The sequence below is a fragment of the Podarcis tiliguerta genome, assembly GCF_965153285.1.
Source record: "Podarcis tiliguerta genome assembly, chromosome: 2".
NCBI lineage: Eukaryota > Metazoa > Chordata > Lepidosauria > Squamata > Lacertidae > Podarcis > Podarcis tiliguerta.
In genome coordinates, this window is record NC_139535.1 from 15810460 (window position 1) to 15833662 (window position 23203).

Sequence of the window (23203 nt, forward strand, 5' to 3'; positions counted from 1 at the left end):
GTATTATTATTTTTTGTCCTCCGTGCTACCTGTTCTGACCTACCTGAAGCCTGCAGATTCGTGGGCAAATGTGACACATAAACAATGCAATTGTCTTATTGTTTATTATTACATTTCCATCCTACCATTCCTCCAAGGAACTCAAAAAGATGTGCATGGTTTCCCCATCTTCCCCTCTAGCCTCACACAGCCCAGTGACAAGGAGCCAGCTCCTAGGTGCCGAGGTCCCTTCAACCCCCTAAAATATTTGAAGGGCTGGGCACTTCCAAAGTTGATGGGTGTTGCCATTCAAATAGTGTGCATCTGTCACATCATGCGATTGATTGTGCAGGGCGGGGCTTACCTGCCTCCCTCCCCATTATTTTATTCAGGTTGGCACCCCTACCCTGTGATAAGGATAAGAAACTACAGGTGGCTTGAGAAAGCTAAGAGGTGCACCCAAAATCTAGCTTCCTTGAAGGCAGAACTACATGTTGCTTTCTAGACATCAACCAGGTGTTTCCAAACTTGAATTTGCTGCTATTTCTAGGGGTGGCATAGAGTTGCTTAGCTCTAGCTGTGCCTGCTGTTTCTACCCTGAAGGCCATTCAACTCCCCTCTCCATGGGGAGTAGAGGGTGCCCCATTTTAGATTATTTTGGGGACAGGATGCTTAAAGATAGAGAGAGTGTTAACCTATACAGAGCAAAGGAAATCCAACAAACCAAATGACAGGGGTCATTCATATGGCCAGTCCAGAAAGCATCACCCACATTCTCAATTCAGAGATATTTGCCCACTGTAACATCATTGTATAGCTAACTCTGATTGGCTAATAATAATAATAATAATTTATTATTTCTACCCCGCCCATCTGGCTGGGTTCCCCAGCCACTCTGGGCAGCTTCCAACAAAAGATTAAAAATCCATTAAAACATCAGTCATTAAAAACTTCCCTAAACAGGGCTGCCTTCAGATGTCTTCTAAATGTAAGAGAGTTGTTCATTTCTTTGACATCTGATGGGAGGGCGTTCCACAGGGCGGGCGCCACTACCGAGATGGCCCTCTGCCTGGTTCCCTGTAACTTCACTTCTCACAGTGAGGGAACTGCCAGAAGGCCCTCGGCGCTGGACCTCAGTGTCCGGGTTGGATGATGGAGGTGGAGACGCTCCTTCGGGTATACTGGGCCGAGGCCATTTAGGACTTTAAAGGTCAGCACCAACACCTTGAATTGTGCTCGGAAACGTACTGGGAGCCAATGTGGGTCTTTCAAGACCGGTGTTATGTGGTCTTGGCGGCTGCTCCCAGTCACCAGTCTAGCTGCCGCATTCTGGATTAGTTGTGGCTACATAGCTGAGACATTGTCATATTCACTATGTGACCCTTGACTGGTTCAGAGCATTCCAAGAAGGAGGAAAAAGCCTTTGCCAGAAGGTGGATTACATACAAAATGCGAGAGAATCATGAACAAATAGCAATGATGAGAGATGAAAACGCCTGACCATTAAGAGAGTTTTGGGGATATTGGCTTCCCAAATCCTAGGTTTTTGGCTCAAAAACCAATCCTACAAACATCCCTACTCTTCATGGAACCAGGGGCAGCCTACATTTTAACAGAGGCTGAAGCATCCCATTGAGGGTCCTTCATACTAGCTTGTGAAATGCTGCCTCTGAGATCCTTATATAGCCATCTGAAGCTTGGTGTTAAAATTTCTGCCAAAAGACTTAGCAATAGTTAATCTGTGGGTGACAGGAGCTGAGTGTTCATGACAAGAGGCGGTTCTGCCTGTGATTTGTTATGGTTGCTTCTTGTTCTGTGCTTTTTGGCCGTTGTTTTTTGTTGTTCCTCATGAACCACCCTAGAGCAGAAAGGCAGTGCAGAAAAGTGTTAACTAACTAAACAAACCAACTACCCAACTTCATGCTTAGTCAGTCATACACTGTAAACGAGCCCAACTAGTATTTTGGCTTGCTGGCCAGTGTTCAGTTCAGTCCTAATGCCAGTCAGCGAGTGATGATTTAAAATCTGCTGACGCCCAGGAATCAAAAAGTATAAGGAAGATGGGCACAAGGGGTTGGCTCTGTTAAACTACTTGGGCAGGGGACCACCTGAATACCAAATTAATCTCTTAAAATGAAGTGTGGGCCATTTATGTTTCCAAAATCAGATTGGTTCAGGAAAGTATTTTGGGGAAATAGCTTGGCTTATTTCCATTGCCAATTGAAATAAATTCTCCTGTTGGCCAATCAGGTTGTGGATTCACTTCCAGCTGGAGCTGGATTGGGTGGCTCCTGCAGACCAGTCATACTGCTGTATTGTTCTAGGACCAATCAGACTGCTGCATTTTGGATCCTATTGTTCTAGGACCAATCAGACTGCTGCATTTTGGATCCTATTGTTCTAGGACCAATCAGACTGCTGCATTTTGGATCCTATTCAAGTCAGTACATAAAACCAATCCAAATCAATTTGGGATGGAGCTTGTTCCTTACTCTCTTGGACCTTGAAACCCAATCACAGTTCAGTTATTTTGCAACCTTTATTCTTAAGATTTTGATAAAAATGAATGACAAAGACCCAAAGCCATTGAGCAGCTTGATTATCTCGGACCTAAGCTTCTGCTGTAGAAGTAACTAGAAACCTACTTCAGCTGTTGCAGACTCTGAAGTCTGACAGCCTAATACTCACCATTTTTACTGAAAATGTTCCAATCCCATCCTTCAGGACAGGAATGGAGAACTTGTGGTGCCCCGGATGCTGCTGGACTACAACTCCCATCATCCCAGACCGTTGGCTGTGTTGGGGGTTGATGGGAACTGGAGTCCATCAACACATGGAAGCCCTCAGATCCCATATCCTTGCTTTCAGATAATCTGCTTGCTGGTTCAACAGGCTTAACCTGGGATGGCCTACCTCCAGACTGCCACTCTAGGTTTTTATGGCATACCAAGGCTTGAGGAGAAGGTAACTTCTGTGACATGAGACTTCCTGAGAAGCAGAACATGAGACAGAACATGTGTTCTTGTCTGTGAGGTAGAGAGGCCGACCTGTGGCAAAGCAGAAGATGTCTCTGGTACAGTTCTGAATGAAGGCCCAATCATTTCTCTATAAAGAATTGGGATTTATGTGTGTTTGTGACTTGAACTAGGCGAGAGGGGGCTTGACCTGGTTCACCAACATTTTTTGTTCTCTTTTCTCAACAGCTGCCCAGCTGTTAGGAGGAGGAGGTGACTCCCTCAGCATAGGAGGGGAAAACGGAGCCCCGGGTGGCTCTCTCAACTTAGGGGACGGATCCGCTGGTGGCTCCCTCAACTTAGGAGGAGGAGGGGACGGAGGCCTTGGTGGCCTCCTCTCAGGAAATGGAGGCCTTGGTGGTCTCCTCTCAGGAGGGGGAGGGGGAACAACCCCACCCCCTACGACAACGACAACAACGCCATCAACAACCACAACGACGGGTAAGATTCTATCTCTTTCTGAAAACATACGAAACAGCTGGGCCATGAGATGCCAGCTTTGTTTGTTTGTTTTGTTCTGGAGTAAAGCCATTACTGCGGGAGGCAGTGGAAGACAGGAGTGCCTGGCGTGGTCCATGGGGTCACGAAGAGTCGGACACAACTAAACGACTAAACAACAACAACAAAGGCATTACAGTATTTACCACCCTCTGTAGCACTGCCCTCCGGTGGCCATTTTTTGCCTCAGAAACTTTATGCTGCGTGATGATGTAGTGTTGTTTTGAGGGTGGTTTGTGAGGGGTGTGGGGTGGGGATGGCAGCCACCAATGGCTCATAGCTTCCATTTTTCTCTGTCACTGCTTTCCTCTGTGTTTTTCTTTCTTTGCCACTGCTATGAAATACAGCGGGAGATATTTTCTGCCACAGCCCCACCTTTTGCCTCCCCACACCCCACATTTAAGCAAAAGCTCTGCTTTTTCTCTTATAATACAACCTGGAGATGGGTCAGCTGTAGAGAGCTGGTCACACTGGTAACGGTTCACCACGTAAAGTCGTTTTACGTTGTCCTCTTGCGTGATGAAATGACATTCCACAGCATTCATGCCTGTCCCTGCTTTTGCTTTCTGCCAACAGAAGCCACCACCACCACCACCACTCCCACCACCACCACCACGACTCCGACCACCACCACCACAACTCCAACCACCACCACCACCACTGGTAAGATTGATTCCAATGTAACTCATAGACAGCCATCCTGGTAGAGTGATTAGAAAGTTACTTTTTATTTATTTATTTATTTATTTATTTATTTATTTATTTATTTATTACACTGCCTTCATCGAGAGACTGCAGGGCTGTTCACAGAATAAATGCAACGTAAAACACAAAACACAAGTAAATAATTAAACCGAGACAGCAAAACACGAAGCCCCCTCTCCACCACAGATACAATTAGAAGGCTGTGGCATATTAATCAGCCTGCTTGAAGAGGAATTCAAACTGTGGTCTCCTAAAAGAATATATATATGCACGCACACAAATTGTACACCACCCTTCATCTGAAGATCTCAGGGGTGTTAAAAGTATAAAATAAAAACACAAAAGACACAATAAAAGCAAGAGCAAAACAAACACATAACACACACACCCCACCAGGGCCGGATTTAGGTTTGATGAGGCCCTAAGCTACTGAAGATAATGGGACGCTTTATATGTCCAGCTGTCCTTTGTCAACAACAAATTGTCACCGTTTTTTGTGTTGAATATAGGCTGTATGGTAATTTATGCACCTAATAGGTATCTAAAGCCATTTGCCCATGTTGCCATGCAACCAGTCCATGCAGAATGTAGGCACCCTGTATATAGAAATGAGCAAACCAGTGATATTTTAGGGAGCAGGCTAGCAGGCGGGGCCCATTACTAGCATCATAGGAGCCTACACAACACAAAATAATGCTGCTGTATGTAGGTTTTATTTTATTTGTTTTTTATCTTATATTTTGGAAATGTACATCTGAGTTTTTTCCCTTTAATTTTTTGGGGGGCCCCCAAAAGAATGGGGCCCTAAGCTATAGCATATGTAAATCCGGCACTGCCCCCAACACATTTAAAAGGACATTGGATGTCAATCAGCTGAAGGCCTAATTGAAGAGGAACATTTTGTCTGGCGCCTAAAGATATATAATGAAGGCGCAAGGCGAACCTCCCTGGGGATAGCATTGCACAAATGGGGAGCCACTGCAGAGAAGGCCCATTCTCATGTTGCCACCCTCCAGACCTCTCGTGGAGGAACCAGACGAAGGGCCTCAGATGATGAACAAAGTGTCCGGGTTGGTTTATATGGGGAGTGGTAGTCCTTGAGGTAAGAAGCGGTCCCTGAAATTGGACTACAACCCAGAGTAGGGTCAGCATTAGCCAGCTAGTCACTTTGACAACATTTCACCAAGTAAAGTCCTTTTTCATTCTCCGCTTGCAAGCTGAAATGACATTCTGCAGCATTCATGCATGTCCTCACCCCTTGTTTTCTGCCAACAGAAACCACCACCACAACTCCGACCACCACCACCACCACCACCCATGGTAAGATTGATTCCAATGTAACTCAGAGAGAGCCAGCCTTGTAGAGTGATTAGAGAGTGGGACGGCTGCAGAAATTCTGGTTCAAATCCCCAATTGGCCATGAAGGCCTACTGGGCTTCACCTTGGGCTGGTCAACCTACCACACAGGGTTGCTGAAGGGATACGATGAAGAGCAGAAAATGATGCATGCTACTTTGAGATCTTTGGCAGTTGAAATATACTCAGAGTCGAGAGTGGATTTCATGCTCTTTATTCAGCTCATAGCGGTGAGGAGGAATGAATGTTCCCCCAAAGCATCTGCTTTATATACATTATTTACACAATGGGCTGCACGTGATTGGCTAATTCTGGGATTCTCCTGTAGGCCAATCAGGCTGTGGATTCACTTCCAACTGGAGCTGGATTGGGTGGCTCCTGCGGACCAATCAGACTGCTGCATTGTTCTAGGACCAATCAGACTGCTGCATTTTGGATCCTATTCAACTCAGTACATAACAGCAGTGGAGTCTTTCATCAGCAGTGATGGGAGAGAGGCAATGATTGCTAATTCCACCTTTACTCCCCACCAGCATAGCTCCACACCACCTCTCAGGCTTTATCAAAGGGTTCCTCAACCCTCTAGAGCAGATTTTAGGGATGTGGTCATTGGGTAGTCGTATAGAATCTAAAGTTTGCTTAGCCTTAGGCGCAACCCTTCCCTTGCCCGGTGATCGGTCGCTGAGGAATGGATTATGCTGCAAATCAGCAGGCTGGAGAATAATAAGGGTGTTGGCCTCGATTTGTTCTCCTTCTAGCTTTCCTTTGTCCTACAGAACCTACAACCGCTTCAGATCATGTGTCGCTTGCACCCTGGGCCCTTTCCCTGATTGTTCTGGGCTGTATTGGTGCAGGCATGGCGATCGTTGGAACAGGTTTAACAGTAAGTATGTGATATGGGGTTTTTTAAAATGTTGTCACTGCACTGATCACCATGGGGGGGGGAGTGGATTAGGGGAGGAGAAGGAGACAAATCTGCTCCTGGGGGTGAGAAAATGAGACTATGGGAACTTTCCCTCCAGAGGTCCTGTGCTCACTTATCTGATCCTAGGTGTATGTGTGAGTCAGCTTGAGGGAGGTATGTGAGATGCATCACAATGGAAAACATACATGGACATTCCCACAATTCCCATGTTTCTGCCCCTTGCAAGGAGCATTTCCTGAATTCATTTCTTTGAAGGATTTTTTAAAATCCCTGTTCTTCAGCCCCAAATGTCCCTCTGAATGGCTCACAATGATCCAGTAACGAGCCCCTGCCCTCAGGCTCGCAAATCTAAAATATATGACCTAAAAGGAAAAGGAGCTGGGAGGAAGGAGGAAGGAAGCAAAGTTGGGCACTTATTCTGAATGACAAGGTCCTTTTGTTGGCCAACAGTTCACTGAAAGGGGGAGCTGAAAGTTTCATGTTTCTCAGCTGGGGAAAGGATTGTAAACAGTGGTGTCAAAAAGAAACAGAAGGGAAAGCCGTTCAGTTTTCCCATGGAGAAATTATGACGAATCCTTCCCCGAATTCCAGTTGAGTGCTGTCCCAACCAAGTTTCAGTCTAGAAATCATTCCGAAAGTACAGAACAGCAGAATAGTGGGTGGGATTCAGCTGTAACAGGCCCTGTTGCTATCCCCTAAGCAGGCATAGAGAGCAGAAAAAAAATCAACACAATTGTGTATTCCTCCTCCCTGTCTCCAGGGGGAGCCATTTCCAAAAAATTATAGTAAGACAAAAGGGAGGCGAGCAGAGGGATCGGGGAGACATTGGATTTAGTTTGCATTTAAAGGTGAAACTTCCTGATCCACACTTCCTGAAATAAATCATGAACTGAAACCCAACCCTCCTTCAAAATCCGCACTTCTCTGAATGTTGCAATGTGGTTCTTCAGTAATATAATGAATATAAAAATGCATATACTAGGGTAAAATGAGCATTATAATGCACACATTTGTGAAAATAGCATACAAAAATGCATTATATTAAGGGAAATTGCTTTGCAAAAATGTGCGTAGGAGGCAAATTGTATGCAAAAGTGGGTGTGTTAGGAAAAATTCACACTAAAATGCAGGTGAATTTTCATGAGTCTTTTTTTAAAAAAATAATAATCACAAACTGACATGGACATGTGGAGAAATGAATGAAAGAGGTGGGAAAACGAGAAACTGAAACTGACAGATTTGGCTGTTGCTAGGTGAACATAACTTAATGTACTAACTCCTTTTTCATTTTTCTAAGGTCTGCTACTGTCTGAAAATGAGAAAATCTCAACAACAGAACACATGTGGGTCAGGAGGAAGCTATCTTCCGCATGCTATGCCGTGCGGGAAATTTTGAGAAGCCACGCAATGGAGATGGTATAATCAGATGGGAATGTGCCAAGTAACCGACCTGCTCAGTTGCTGCTGCTTGAATTAACATATACTCAGGACATTCTGCTTCCTACACGTCGCAGGGCTCAGATTATTAATATTTTGGAATAAGGACCATGCATTTCCTGACAACCAGGCCAGGACATCTTTACCCTTGCTGGACATCTGCTGTGGTTCTTTCTCCAGAGTCTGGTGTGAAGACTGCCTCTTAAGGTTCTGTTCTTAGCTAATATCCATTCATATACCTTGATGTGGTGTGGAGAATCTTTGTCCCTCTGGATGTTGAGAAACTACAACTCCCATCAGCCCCAGCAAGCATGGCCAATGTCCAGGGACGATGGAAATTGTAGTTCAGCAACATCTGGAGGGACCACACCTTGTCTAACCCTTACTATTGCCTTACTACTCTATACCACTGGCCCTTGCCCAGCCAAGGGAACAAACCTTTAATAAATATGCAACCAAGAGAATATAAGCATCCTGTAGGGACCCGGGTTACTAAAACTACAGTACAATAAGACAGACTTGCCTATGTGGTTTCACATCTCTCCCTTATGCAAGCGTGAAAATGACAGGAGAACATTCCAAGATACGAATTTGACAGAGAAGGTGAAAAGAAGTAAATCAGCAGAAAGACATAGCAACTCTACCAAGCTTTCGTAGCATGCAGAGGATTATTCCGAAATACATCTGTTTAAATAAATCAAAGAAACAGACAAGAGTGGCAATATGCCGTGTAATTTTAGGGGGCTTCAAATTCAAACTGCATGCAACCATGAGTTTATTCAGCTGTCCTTCCAAAATGCTAACAAATTATCACTCAGAGAAAGATTGGAATAAAATTAAATGAGCAGTTAGTTTGGTTTTGGGAAATAAGGAGAAGAGGGAAGAGAGAAGCTACCCTTGCAATCCAAATATTGATGGGGAAAGTAGAGAAAGCAGAAATGACTTTATATAGAACAAGATGGGAGAAAATGTTCACTACATTGCAGAAGACAGGAGTAGATGATGAGACAAAAATAAAAATAATAAATACAAAACCAGAAAGTTCTTAGAACAAATGATATTGAACAAAGAGCTCACTATTCCCCGTGTTGTTTAATATATGTATAAGGATACAATCAATAGTAGACAAAGAGATTAAACTAAATAGGAGGGGCATTTGTCTAATAATATACTGGTAATGGTAGACATGGAAATAAATCTGCAGAACATGGTGTCACAGATGCTGTGAAGCCATCCTTTATTAGACTGATAGCTTGCTAGGAGTCCAGAATGATTGCTTGATGTTTCATTAATGGGAACTAATGACAAGAGATTTTCACCTGATAGCTGGGAATCTCTCTCCAGCCACTGGAATGTAATACTCAACAGATTGTGGGATGGTGACTCCTTCCAGCAGGTGTGCGAAGAACACAATCTGGATGTAGCATGCAATTTGGATTTAGAAAGAACCAGAGAGAAAGAGAAAGAGGATTTTGGAGCTGCAAGTTGGCTGAAGGTGAATCACCTTGGGTGCAAGGAGTCTTTCCGGGATTCTGATGCAAGCTAGTGGATTTGCTGCACGCTATACTAGTGCTTATTTGCTTCTGCTGTGCTATTATTTGTATATTTGTAAATAAACAGATATTACAAAAGCATCATAATATTTCAGTGCTCTTTCATCCAAAGGAAAATAAACTCTGTTGTACTACCTCCGGAGTCCTCATTATTTGTTGAAGCACAGAGCCCTTAACAATATGAAATGCAAGAAAATGTTTTTTTGCAGGAAACATTTATCAATGGTATGGTAAACAATATCTGATGGTAAAAAGTTCACACAAGTAGGATGAAACAGATATATACAGGATACCTTTAGAGAAGAGGAATCAATATACTGTTGAATAGTATGATGTTGTTGTTATTGTTTTTCAGAAACATGCATACAGTGGTACCTCGGGTTACATACGCTTCAGGTTACAGACTCCGCTAACCCAGAAATAGTGCTTCAGGTTAAGAACTTTGCTGCAGGATGAGAACAGAAATCGGGCTCCAGCGGCAGCAGGAGGCCCCTTTAGCTAAAGTGGTGCTTCAGGTTAAGAACAGTTTCAGGTTAAGTACGGACCTCCGGAATGAATTAAGTAGTTAACCTGAGGTACTGTTGCTGGACTACAACTCCCATCATCCCATGCTGGATGGGGCTGATGGACAGTGTAGTCCAGCAGTATCTAGATGGCCACAGGTTCCCCATGCCTCACATAAAGCAAACGGAAGATCTGCAAAGTCAGGCACAACACATAGAGAGAGAGAGAGAGATAGGAAGACCAAACAATGCGCTGAAACACATAAGGCAGATGGCGCCACCTAGCCACCAAACTCAGCTCAGAACCAAAGGAACTTCCAGATTCCTGTCTCTCCTCCTCTGTTACTTTAGAGCTCTGTTGTGGTTTCCAAGCTGGTATGCAGCAGCTATAGTTGGGCGCTGGAAGGAATATTAAATAAAAATAAAAATACAGTGTGATATCTCCCACCCTTCTGAACTGGTCATCTCTTTAAGCTCCTTGGTATGATATTCATTCCCCCCTCTCCTGGCTATTATATATCTGCCATTGTTTGATCTTGGCATGGCTACTTTATTACTAATTGCCCTTGAGGAAGCATACCAAAACCCGTATTCATCAAGAAAGGCTGCAGAGCGAAACCAAATCTGATCAGTATTTAGACAAAACCCTGAGGTTGAAAATGCATTGTGGAAGGTTGGCGTGTGTTCATTCTTCAAATTCCATCCCCAAATCCTCAAGACAGGTTACTCAAATGTATAAGGAAACCTGGCGAAACTTATATTGACTGAGTCTTGAAAAACAATAGTACGCAAATGGATTTGTAACCATTTAAAACAGACATTGGATGTCAAAGGCCTGACTGAACAGGAACATTTAAAGAGTTGGTGCATATTATGATTACCTCTGTCTCTCTCTCTCTCTCTCTCTGTGTGTGTATAATAATAATAAATATATAAAGGTAAATATATAAAAGGTACCCCTGACCGTTAGGTCCAGTCGCAGACGACTTTGGGGGTGTTTGCTCAACTCACTTTATAGGCCGAGGGAGCTGGCATTTGTCTGCTTCCGGGTCATGTGGCCAGCATGACTAAGCCGCTTCTGGCGAACCAGAGCAGCGCACGGAAACGCCGTTTACCTTCCTGCCAGAGTGGTACCTATTTATCTACTTGCACTTTGACGTGCTTTCAAACTGCTAGGTTGGCAGGAGCTGGGACCGAGCAACAGGAGCTCACCCCATCGCGGGGATCCGAACCACCAACCTTCTGATTGGCAAGCCCAATCTCTGTGGTTTAGACCACAGCACCACCCGCGTCCCAAAAGACTATCCTGCAAATCACATTTTTAGTTTGACTGTTTCCAGCAAGTGGCAATCAGACGCAGGACTGCCTCCAAGTATAGAAGCAGAACAGATCCATCGGGGTTAACAGCCATTGACCAAACAAATGTGCAAGGGCACGTCTAGGTTATTGCTGCTTTGGGACGGGATTCAAGCACATGGCAATTCAGATTGCAACATTATAGTCTCACCCACAAACCCACTTATCCAAAGGACCAGACTTTTTACAAATAAAGAACTGGGTGGGAAGATGCAATGGGAAACTTGAGATGCGTCATCTAACCTCTCCCCCAACCAGAAGGGAAGTTCCTTAAATAGTCGATGTCATCTAAGCTCCCTGTGAACAAATCAGGATGGATTTGCTCAATAAGCAGGTCATCTGGAAGCAGCCTACAAGCAGTGCCGGCCCTATCATTAGGCAGAGGGAGTGGCTGGCTTTCATTGGGACGACAGGGCACAGGGAGGAAAGCTCCACAAGGGAGGAGAGGTGTTCCTTCCCCGTCCATAATTTCAAAGAAAAAGCGGCTTCCTGTGAGGCATTCTCCTCAATCCTATAATTAGGAAACGGGTGATTTTGTTGGAAATGACTGGTTTCTCGCAGTGACGTAGAAACATGCTAAACTGCCTGATCCCTAACCAGGAGTGGTTTGCTGGGTGGAGCAGGATGTGATGCCATTTCTTAGCTGGCTTCTCAATGCAAAGGCAGCAGGGAGATTAGGAAGTGTCATCCTCACTCTGTCCCAGCAGGCTGCTACTGCTAGTCAGAGCACTGGCCCATCTGCCTTGGTTCTGTCTACACTGACTGGCAGAAGCTCTCCAAAGTTTCAGGCAGGGAGGCTTTTCCCAACCCTTCCTGGGCAAACCAGGGATTGAACCTGGGATATATTCATAACCTGAAAGAGCCAGAGGTGCTCTGCTCAGTGGGGCTCATTGCTAGGCCAGTGCTTTTTCATTTGCAGCCTTAATAATCTGAAGGGCCTTCTGGCGGTTCCCTCACTGCGAGAAGCCAAGTTACAGGGAACCAGGCAGAGGGCCTTCTCGGTAGTGGCGCCCTCCCTGTGGAATGCCCTCCCACCAGATGTCAAAGAGAACAACAACTACCAGACTTTTAGAAGACATCTGAAGGCAGCCCTGTTTAGGGAAGCTTTTAATGTTTGATGTATCACAGTATTTTAATATTTTTTTGGAAGCTGCCCAGAGTGGCTGGGGAAGCCCAGCCAGATGGGCGGGCTATAAATAATAAATTATTATTAGTATTATTATTATTATTATTATTATTATTTGTTTATTTACAAGACAGCTCGACAGTTTCAAGACAACCAACAATCTAATAAGCAAGAAAAAGTGTGTGTGTGTGTGTGTGTGTGTATACATGCACCCCATATTTTTCACTCCATAAGATGCACCCAGTTTTTAGAGGAGGAAAACAAGAAAAAAAAATATTCTGAACAAAACAGTGGATGTATGATTTTTGTGGTTCGTGTTGTGGCCACAGACATGATATGTGATTTGACGGTGAGTTTGGAGTAGCCCAATGCAAAAATCCTGAGGATCCATGTGGATCCGGGCTTTGTAACCACGTTTTTGCGCCATTGCGGCCCCACAAAACAGTGGTTGCATAATTTTTTTGGTGCAGGCTGTTGCCATGGACATGCTATGTGATCTGATGGTTAATTTGGGGTAACCTAATGCAAAAATCCTGAGGATCCATGTGCTTTTATCTCCCCCCTTCCAGGCAGCCTCCTTTATCGCTAGCGTCCCTTATCTCCCTCCTGATCGCTTGCCAATCAGCTGCTCAGCGGCTTTGTTTCAACACGCCCTTCCCTCTTTCTTTAAAAAAAGCACAGTCTGCTTTTTGCCCCTGGGCAATTTGGCTGCAGGGACCACGCATTTGCTCCATAAGACACACAGACATTTCCCCTTACTTTTTAGGAAGAAAAAAGTGTGTCTTATGGAGCGAAAAATATGGTATATCCTTAAGAAATAAAATAGAAGCAAACTTTGCAGGTAAAACAAAACAAAACACTTGTCAAGTTGCAACATCCCTGGTGGTCATCTAATGTTTATTGGATGGATTTCCCCCCTTAATCGATTTTTGAATTCTGAATTTATTGTTATTCACGTTTTATACTGTATTTTTTGCTGTTTTTTGCTGCATCAATTAAGTGTTTTAAATTTGTTGTTAACAGCCCTAAGCCCAGTTTTCTGAACTGGGAAGGGCGGGGTATAAATAAATAAAATTTATTATTATTATTATTATTATTATTATTAAAGGCATAAGGGTCTTTTTAGCAATAAACAATGGAGCCACTCATCATATTGCGTCTATTGGGCCTGATTTTGTCTGAAGTAGCAACCTTGAAAACGTAAGACTATTTGTTCATCCAGATGGGTTGCCATACGTCTGGATTTCCCCGGACATATGCAGAATACTGCAGTCGGCAGCAGTGTCCAGGTGGAAATCAGGAAAATGTCCAGGAAAATCCGAATGTATGGCAGCCCATGTCAGCATTTTTGTTGTGTGATTTTGCCAAAAAGTTCAAGAACTTTGGGCAAAACTAAAAAAAAACCTCAGCTGTTTGAAATATGGCAACCCAATAAAACAACCCCGTCTTATCTAATCCAAATGGCATCTCGCCTGATACCTTTTTTTTCTTTCTGTAGGTGGGATGGAGTGAACTTGGGAGGTTCTCCATACAAGGTGTGTGCTCTGCCACTCAGTGATTGTCCCTCCCCTAAAACACCAGGTGATGCCTCAAGAGCTAGAAGATGAGTGGTCAGAGTGCTTCATTGCTTTGCATTTAGTCCCTCCAATGAACAGCAGAGTTTCTCTTCTACAGCCAACTACAGCTTCAGTGGGTCATTGGATCTGGGCAGTGCCTCCCTCTCCCTTGCACCATGGCCCTGATCCAAATCTCCACATACACCCCATTGGCTGCTTTGTCCCTGTTCACATGGCAAGCAAAACCACGGTTTACTGTTACAAAGACGAGCTGACATAAGCCTCAGGCTCACACCCTGGCTTCACCATAATTAAGAAGTAATCAGAAGCTTCCACTTCCATTTTAGGTTAACCCACAGTTTAGCAGGACATCTGAACCATAAACTCAAAACTGTTATGATTAGTAAAAGTAGGCTATTCTCATCCACTACGGTTACTGCTTACCACAGTTAAGACTAACCACAGTTTGCCCTGGTTAAGACATCACAGCAGGCTGCAGTTAGGAATCCCTTCTCTTTGACTGTTTCTGAATCTCCCCCAGTAGCTACTTAAGCTTTTGGAAATTGGCTTTCTTAAAGTCCAGAGTGTGTGTCCAACTACATTCAGCTTTCTCTTGTATCATGAAACCCCAGAGAACATGATCACTTCCTCCCAAGTTTCTGAGCACTTCTGCTTCACCAATCAGTTCCTCCCTATTGGTGAAGACCAGGTCCAAAATAGATGATCCCCTTGTTGGTTCTTCCACCTTCTGGGAAATGAAATTGTCAGCGAGGCAATGGATGAATTTGTCGGACCTTACGTTCTTCATAGAGTTTGAGGTCCAACAGATATCGGGGAAGTTGAAGTCTCCCAGGACTACTATATCTCTGTTCTAGTAAAGCACCATCCAAGTCTTCATTAGAAACAATAATGTCCAATTCGGCCTCTCTCTCGCATTAAATTGGAGTCACTGTCAACAACATATCACTGGGGTGTGTGCTTTTAACTGCAACAGTGTCAGAGCAAGTAAACTGCTCGTTTCAAAACACAGGGAGGTTAAAAGCGACATCTGCCTCACACCCAGCCGTGATTTCAGAGTTCCTAAAATGTCACCTGCTTAAAGCATCCCAAACCAGCAAAATCACCGTTGTCCCAAGCTCTGTCTGGCCACCTAAGTTACAAAAATAATCTGGGCAATTAACTAATTATGTGCCTCAAAATTATATGATACACGCTCGCTCTGTTTGAATTCTCCAAGCCTGTAAGCTGTCATCTCCCTCCACAACAGGAACGAGCTGGGAGTGTATTTCAATTGCCAGGATCCTCCCCCTCCTTCCTCCTTTGAATGCATAATAGGTCTGCTGCAGATTTTCAGGGGGGGAAATGAGGCTGCAGACGGAACTGGTGAGAACCATCCCTGATTTCACTAGGGAGACCATTCCGTGAGCTGAGTTCCACTCACTGTAACTTAGAACCCAGCCCCTGCTCTGCATATTAGCATGGTCAGAGCTATAAACTTGCATTGTGTTGGTGCTGACCTTTAAAGCCCTAAATGGCCTCGGCCCTGTATACCTGAAGGAGCATCTCCACCCCCATCGTTCTGCCCGGACACTGAGGTCTAGTGCCGAGAGCCTTCTGGCAGTTCCCTCACTGCAAGAAGCCGAGTTACAGGGAAGCAGGCAGAGGGCCTACTCGGTGGTGGCACCCGCACTGTGGAACGCCCTCCCACCAGATGTCAAAGAGAAGAATAACTACCAGACTTTTAGAAGACATCTGAAGGCAGCCCTCTTTAGGGAAGCTTTTAATGTTTAACAGACTACTGTATTTTAATACTTTGTTGGAAGCCGCCCAGAGTGGCTGGGGAAACCCAGCCAGATGGGCGGGGTGTAAATAATAAATTGTTGTTGTTGTTGTTGTTGCTAATATTGAGCTAAAGGAGGAGGAGGAATCATGCCTCTGATCCACTGCAGATGTGCGCTGCAATGCTCAAGTGAGCTGCACTGCTGTCAGGGACTGCGCAAAGGAGGAATGGTGGAGACCACCTTCCCAGCCTGACCCTTCCGTAGAAGAAGAAGACAGTTCAGAATTACAACAGGGGTTTGAGGGAGATCACAGCTCAGAGGCAGATGAGGGGGAAAGCTGAGAAATAATGGGAGAAGAGAAGGAGGCAGAGCTGGAGCAGCTGGCTGACATGCTATCACTCTAGCATTCCAGACCCACCATCTCCCAGAACCCAGCGAGCCTTAAAAATAGGAGAGCAAAGAGCTCAGAGACAGAAGGCCCTAAGCAGCAACCATAAAGGGTATGTGTGCTGTTGACGAATGAGGAAGTGGGAGAGAAGGGGGCGTAGAGATTTACTCGGGACAACACCATTATTCCACGAGGTTGTGTTCCCAAGCCTCTCACTGTAAATATTGAATAAAAAGCAGATGGTAAGGACTTTCCCTTGTCTTATCCGTTCCTGGCAACCTGCCATGGGGGTTGGTTCCTCTGCCGTGTGACAACTGGTTACAAATATGTTTATAGCACATGGCTCCCCCCCACCCCCGAAGAATCTGCAATTCCCAGAGTTCTTTTGGAAGGGGGATTGGTTGTTAAACCACTCTGGGAACTGTAGCTCTGTGAGGGGAATAGGGGTCGCCTAACAACTCTCAGCACCTGTAATCCCCAGGATTCTTTGGGTGGGTGGTGGGAGCCACGACTGTTCAAAGTGGCATACTCCAGATAGCTCCATGGGGCAGTATCATTCATCAACCCAATGCAGCAGGGTAGCTAAGAGGTTGCAGAGAAGCCTGCTGGCTACACACTGCTGCACTCCAGCAGAGAGGAATGGCTGGAGTGTGGGGGCTCCAAAGAAACAGCTGGGATGGTGGCGGCTGTTCCCCCAGCACCTGCTGCCTGAGAAAGTTGCCTCACTTTGCCTAATGATAGGGCCGACCCAGATGAATTAAGCTGCAGTTACTAGCCCTCTGCTTTGCTTCATGCATTATGCAGCAGAGCCTCTCATCCTGCCACTTTGACAGACACCAAAGAGCTCCCTGAAATACAGGTATGTTGCTAAAGCGTGCTACGATGTATAGGCGAATCTCATGGGCAGGTCGTGTCAGGGACGTGCCCCCCCCCCCCAGAGTGCAGGGGATGAGTTAGACTCAGAGACTGAACTAAGGGTCGACTCTGCAGATGAGAACTGCCTGTAAGAATCGAGGGAGGGTAGTTAAACCCCCCCTTTTTGGAGAAGACTCTATTAGCTCTCAAGGAGAGGAAGAGTTGGAAGGCAGCCAGAGCATTGCTAGGCAATCAGCAGAGAAGCAGAGGTCTGAGTCTGGGTTGAGTGATGAGGAGGAGGGAGGTCAGCCTTTCAGTCCCCGATTCAGACGACTGGATAAAATCAGAAGGCAACGGAAGGGCAAGAGAGGGAAGGCAGGAGTCTGACACCCTTCCTTTTGTGGGAGGGGCGAAATTTCAGACTGACCAACAAATGTAAATGCGGGCAAGCGAGAAGCTGGGCTCTGGATGTGTCTTTTTGTAAATAAACATACATAAAACTGCCAGAGAATCAATTACTACTTATTGGGGCTTGCTTGTCTGCCAGAGATCATTGCAGGTGGGTAGGCTGCACTGCAAAGTGGGGTAGCGCTTCCTGTTTAGCCTCTAGCAGCAAAATGGGATGCAAGGCCCTGTCCATGCTGTCTGGGACTGATGGGACTTGGAGTCCAACAACATCTGGAAGATCAGAGGTTTTCTATCCCTGTGTGTAAAACAATACTAAGACAATACCAAGAGTCTGACTTGTAAAAGGTGTTTCCTGTGTTCCTTTGCTCCCCCAACCATTTAATTTAACCCAAAAGGTATTTTTGTATTTTCCCTCTTTTCTGCCACTTTATACAATTGTTAATAAAAATCCCTGTGCCCTAATTAAATATTTGGAGGGTTTGGTGACACACAGTTATTCTTTTAACATGGCACTCACATCCCTGTGTGTGATTCTTGCACCCTGTTTGAGGTGGCAAGACATACTCCTTTTGCAGATTTTATTTTGAAAAGAGCTTAACAGGATTAAGGAACAAGTCTGACTGCTAATGATCCTCACACAGGGCAATGCAATAGCGGAGAGTCCCTCCTAATGAAATTGTCAAAACTGAGGCTGGTCTCCATCAGGCACGAACATCCGCCATGCCCATGTGATCACTTGCAAGAGGGTGCTTGCCCTAGCTAGCAATCTGTGACTCTCCGGTATAGAGCAAAAGGGTCAGGTAAATGAGGAATGGACTTACGCTGACTCTGCATGAAATTCGTGAGCCCAAATCTTGTGCCTAAATAGGATCAAACTCAACAAGGGCGTGGTAGGGTTGAAGTAGGGTTGCCATATTTCAAAAAGTAAAAATCCGGCCCAAGTTGGCCAAAGTTATTGAGCTTCGGGACTTAGTGGAGTGAGGAAGATGCAGAGGGATGGTTGAAACAAATGGGAAACAGAGCTGAGCCGACACGGTGGCCTGGCTGGTCCAATTTGTGGAAGGCCAGACTAGATGTTGCACAGAAAGTGTATGAATGCATATTCAGCATTTAATCTGCAATGAATTTCAGGGGGAGCAATCTGCGGGAGCAATTTGAATCAGGGCCACGGTGAAATCCAAATTCTCCTTTCACTTCCAGAGGCTTTATTAGCTATGGAAGGAGGGGTTATCCCACTGATAGGAAAGTGAGAACATGTCACTTTTGGGTTTCCCCCCCTGTTTCTTCAAGGGTGAGTGATCTGTTGGGGCTGCACGCTGGGCTGGTGTGTACTGTCTCTTTCCTCTCTCTTTCTGTCAGCACATATCATGCCACCTGCCAGCTGCAAGAAATTAGGCCGAGGTCACATGAAATTAGAATTTAGGCCACATGTGGCCGTTAGATTGCCAGCCGTCATTCCTGGCGCCAGATGATGGGTGAGCCACAGTAGCCTTCAGGATCATACACTCCCCTCCCAGTGAGAGCCAGTGTGGTGTAGTGGTTGAGAGCGGTAGTCTTGTAATCTGGGGAACCGGGTTCGCGTCTCCGCTCCTCCACATGCAGCTGCTGGGTGACCTTGGGCCAGTCACACTTCTCTGAAGTCTCTCAGCCCCACTCACCTCACAGAGTGTTTGTTGTGGGGGAGGAAGGGAAAGGAGAATGTTAGCCGCTTTGAGACTCCTTAAAGGGAGTGAAAGGTGGGATATCAAATCCAAACTCTTCTTCTTCTTCTTCTTCTTCTTCTTCTTCTTCTTCTTCTTCTTCTTCTTCTTCTTCCCATCTCCCCCTCTCGCACAGCCGAGAAGCGTTCAGAAGCTTTCACTTCTGCTTTTAGTTAACCATCGTTTTGCACTGCCATCTGGGCCAGGAATTGAAGTTAACAGTAACCATGGTTAAGCAAGCCACGGTTTGAAATCAGCTTGTTTGAAACTAACCATAGTTATGTTATTTGTAATACATTGCTCCAGACAACACAACAAACTGGTTAGCAAAAGCAGAATCTGTTGAACACAGAGGAAGGGGGAGCGTACAAGCCCAGACTCACTGCAACTAATTCTTGCTCGTTCATGTTTCACTAAACCATGTTTTGATTTTGCTTTGGTATTGCAAAAAAACAGCCTCCTGTCAATGCGCACGTATAGCTTGCTTGCAGACGATGCTCCCTTAATGGTTTTTGATTCCTTGTAGCTACTAGCTCTTCAGATTTTTGTGACTCACTCCACCTGCTTGGGTGGGGGCTGTTAAACAGATACTACAAAACCATATACATCTTAGCAGTCTTTCCTCATGAGCAGACGCTCCTATCAAAGGTTGGAAAATATGAAACAATGTATTGGAAATGAGTAAGACAGCCGTCATCCTCAACATGAATAAAAAGGCTTTTCTAGGCAAGCAATAGAAGAAGAAGAAGAAGAAGAAGAAGAAGAAGAAGAAGAAGAAGAAGAAGAAGAAGAAGAAGAAGAGTTTGGATTTGATATCCCGCCTTTCACTCCCCTTCAGGAGTCTCAAAGCGGCTAACATTCTCCTTTCCCTTCCTCCCCCACAACAAACACTCTGTGAGGTGAGTGGGGCTGAGAGACTTCAGAGAAGTGTGACTGGTCCAAGGTCACCCAGCAGCTGCAGGCGGAGGAGCGGGGAAGCGAACCCGGTTCACCAGATTACAAGACTACTGCTCTTAACCACTACACCACACTGGCTCTTTTATTTATTTTATTTAGAGAGTTATAGACCGCAAATAAAACATTGCAAGCCACTATACAACCCCTGTACACAATTTCTTTCTTTGGCGATCGCTCGTAGCCGAGTAAGATTGTCTTCCATAAACACAATATTATTATTATTTATTATTTAATTTTATTTATACCCCGCCCTCACCGGCCAAGAGCAGGCTCAGGGCGGCTAACACCAGGTATAAAAACAATTGATTAAAATACAACTTAAAAACAAGATTAAAATACTACTTAAAATGCAGCCTCATTTCAGTGGAAGCCCAGATCAAAAACTGTTTGGGGGGAGAAAACGTCAAATCTTCACCAAGGCCAACTATCCAGACTGGTCCTACGTGGGCCAGAAAAGCCAGGGAAGTTCCCAAATAGGGGTTCCATCACAGATGAAAAGGGAAAGAGGGGGAGGGGATCAGGATGGTTCCAAGCCAAAGGCCAGGTGGAACAACTCTGTCTTACAGGCCCTGCAGAAAGAAATCAGATCCTGCAAGGCCCTGGTCTCATGAGACGGAGCGTTCCACCAGGCTGGAGCCAGTGTTGAAAAGGCCCTGGTTTACAACAGTTAAAACAACAAAAAGGCCAAACACATCAATAAAAGCTAGTTGGCAAAGTATCTCAGGTTCAAAAGCTCTATGTGAACAACGCATGTTCTTTTAAAAGTCTGAGATCAGGGGTGATTCTGGCCAAACCTCTGTTGGCAAGGAGTTCCATAAGGCAGAGTCTGTCATACCAATAGCTTGATCTCTTGAGCAGATGTTGAAGAATTCCAATAGGTAAGGAAGTAGTAATTGCCAATATTCGCTTATACGTCCGATGTCTAGAACAGAAATCAATCCATCAAATATGAGCAATATTTGCTGTTGTTGCTTCGAGTCTACAAACGGTGTGTAATTGATTAATGTTTCACATACGCACCATTTGCTTTGTGTTTCCTTTGCATTGAAATCAATGGAATAGAATCACTTGACGCTAATGTAATTGTTTGTGCAAATCATGTGAGTTACATGGGCTAAGTAATTTCGCCACAGTGGGCACAGAGATGAATGAGGCGGATTTTGGCAGAAGGCGAACTGCAGCAGAGCAGAAACATTGATGCATGTGAGGACTACAGGGCTGAATGGGAAATCTCTGCATCTCTAGTTCCTGGCAAAGGCCAGTCAAACTTCAGGGCCGTGTGGGACCAACAAAAGTGTTCCATCGGAAGATCTCAGCATCTGAGGTGGAGCATAAGGAATCTGACATCCCTCAAGGGACTTTGAACATGTTTCAGTCTTTGTGAACTAATGCAAGAACATTGAACCCGGCCCAGCATGAAAGCAAAGAGGACAGATTGGATTTATGTAACATCAGCACCACCACAGAAGCGATGGAACTAATACCACAAACAGCTGCAGAAAGACATTAAAACAGGTTAAGCAAAGGGAACAATATCTAAATCAAACCAAACACAGCTACCATATTATGGAACGCACCTTTTGTTGGTGTCATGCAATGGCTAGAAAAGGAAACAAAGGGAGGGAATAAAGGGCTTTATCTAAATGTACCAGAGACACAGGCAAGCGCTAAAGTGATTGTCAGTGGGATTTAATGACGAGGAAGTGCCTGGCCTTTAATTCAACCTTAGCTTGAAATGAACTTTGATTGAACGGCTGTTCTTTGAGTATACAATAGTCCATGGATTGTTTGGAGGGCAAAATGCAATCCATAGAAAGTCCCTGGAGAACAGGAGAAGTTGAAAAGGGGATGTTTCAAGTCACTGTCTGGAATATGAATAAACCATACATAGGGTTGTGTATATCAGAATTCAATTGCCGAACCCATGTCCCATCAGTTGGTATTTGGCAGCATACTGTTCCTGAATATGGAGGATCCATTATTTTCTTATGAGCTTATAGCCATTATAAGAAAATAGCCTCCCCTCAATGAATATGTATAACACTTTTGAAGCCACCTAAGACGCGGGTGGCACTGTGGGTTAAACCACAGAGCTTAGGACTTGCCGATCAGAAGGTCGGCGGTTCGAATCCCCGCAATGGGGTGAGCCCCATTGCTCTGCCCCTGCTCCTGCCAACCTAGCAGTTCAAAAGCACGTCAAAGTGCAAGTAGATAAATAGGTACCACTCCGGCGGGAAGGTAAACGGTATTTCCGTGTGCTTCTCTGGTTCGCCAGAAGCAGCTTTGTCATGCTGGCCACATGACCCGGAAGCTGTACGCCGGCTTCCTCGGCCGATAAAGCAAGATGAGTGCCGCAACCCCAGAGTCGGCCACGACTGGACCTAATGGTCAGGGCTCCTTTAAGTGCCAAAGTTGATGATAAATTAGCTACTGATCTGAGCCCTTATTTTATACAAATTGCCACCACAGCAGAAAAAGGGATTAGGATCAGCTCCATGGGATGTAGTGAGCTTCAACCCTTTGCATCCCCCCACTGTGGTTCTGATTCACTTTGTTTCCCACCCTCTCCAATACTTGCAACATACATGGGGGGGGGACACCCCTTTGAATCAAATGGGATTCCCTCCCCCTCCTGGCACGTAAAATGCAGGTATGCGAAAGGGGATCTGGATGAGGACCACAGTGAATGAGTGGCAAAGGGTTAAATCCCACTAACTCCTCTCCCATGCTATTGTGCTGATACAGAACACACCCACCATTGTAACAAGTTGTGTAAACAAAAATAACAACAAATGGGGAACAAATAGGGAGCGAATGTATTGTCATGTGAGTTCAGGTGCCAGACCCCACTAACCCCAGCAAGTGTTAAAATATAAGCCAGGCTTAGCTTCCTAATGAGGTGATCACCTGGGCGATGGGCCATTAAGAAAAGGAAAGGAAAGGGGAAAGGGGAAAGGGGAAAAAGGAAAAGAAAGAGGAAAGGAAAGGGGGACCTGTCAGTAGCGTAGCGTGGGGGGTGGAGGGGGGCCGGCTGCACCGGGCGCAACATCTGGGGGGGGGGGCGCTCGCACTCGCAGCTCTCTGCCCCTACCTGGCTCACTCACTC

The 23203-nt window shown here is 45.2% G+C and overlaps 1 long non-coding RNA gene and 1 pseudogene across 3 annotated transcripts in view; both read left to right on the forward strand.

Moving 5' to 3' along the window:
* The first annotated feature begins 2837 nt into the window (after nucleotides 1-2837).
* Nucleotides 2838-4149, forward strand: LOC310671961. 2 transcript variants are annotated; one of them, XR_014508319.1, is made up of 3 exons: nucleotides 2838-2943; nucleotides 3183-3434; nucleotides 4068-4149. It is a non-coding gene; the product is annotated as an uncharacterized lncRNA (long non-coding RNA). The 2 variants fall into 2 exon arrangements; XR_014508320.1 differs by having other exon boundaries at nucleotides 4071-4149.
* A 5707-nt stretch (nucleotides 4150-9856) lies between these two features.
* LOC310670949 (large ribosomal subunit protein eL32-like) overlaps nucleotides 9857-23203 on the forward strand; it is an 83086-nt pseudogene continuing 69739 nt past the window's right edge. Inside the window, exon 1 of the transcript XR_014515471.1 lies at nucleotides 9857-9899. The product of XR_014515471.1 is annotated as a large ribosomal subunit protein eL32-like (transcript). The remainder of the gene's footprint in view (nucleotides 9900-23203) is intronic.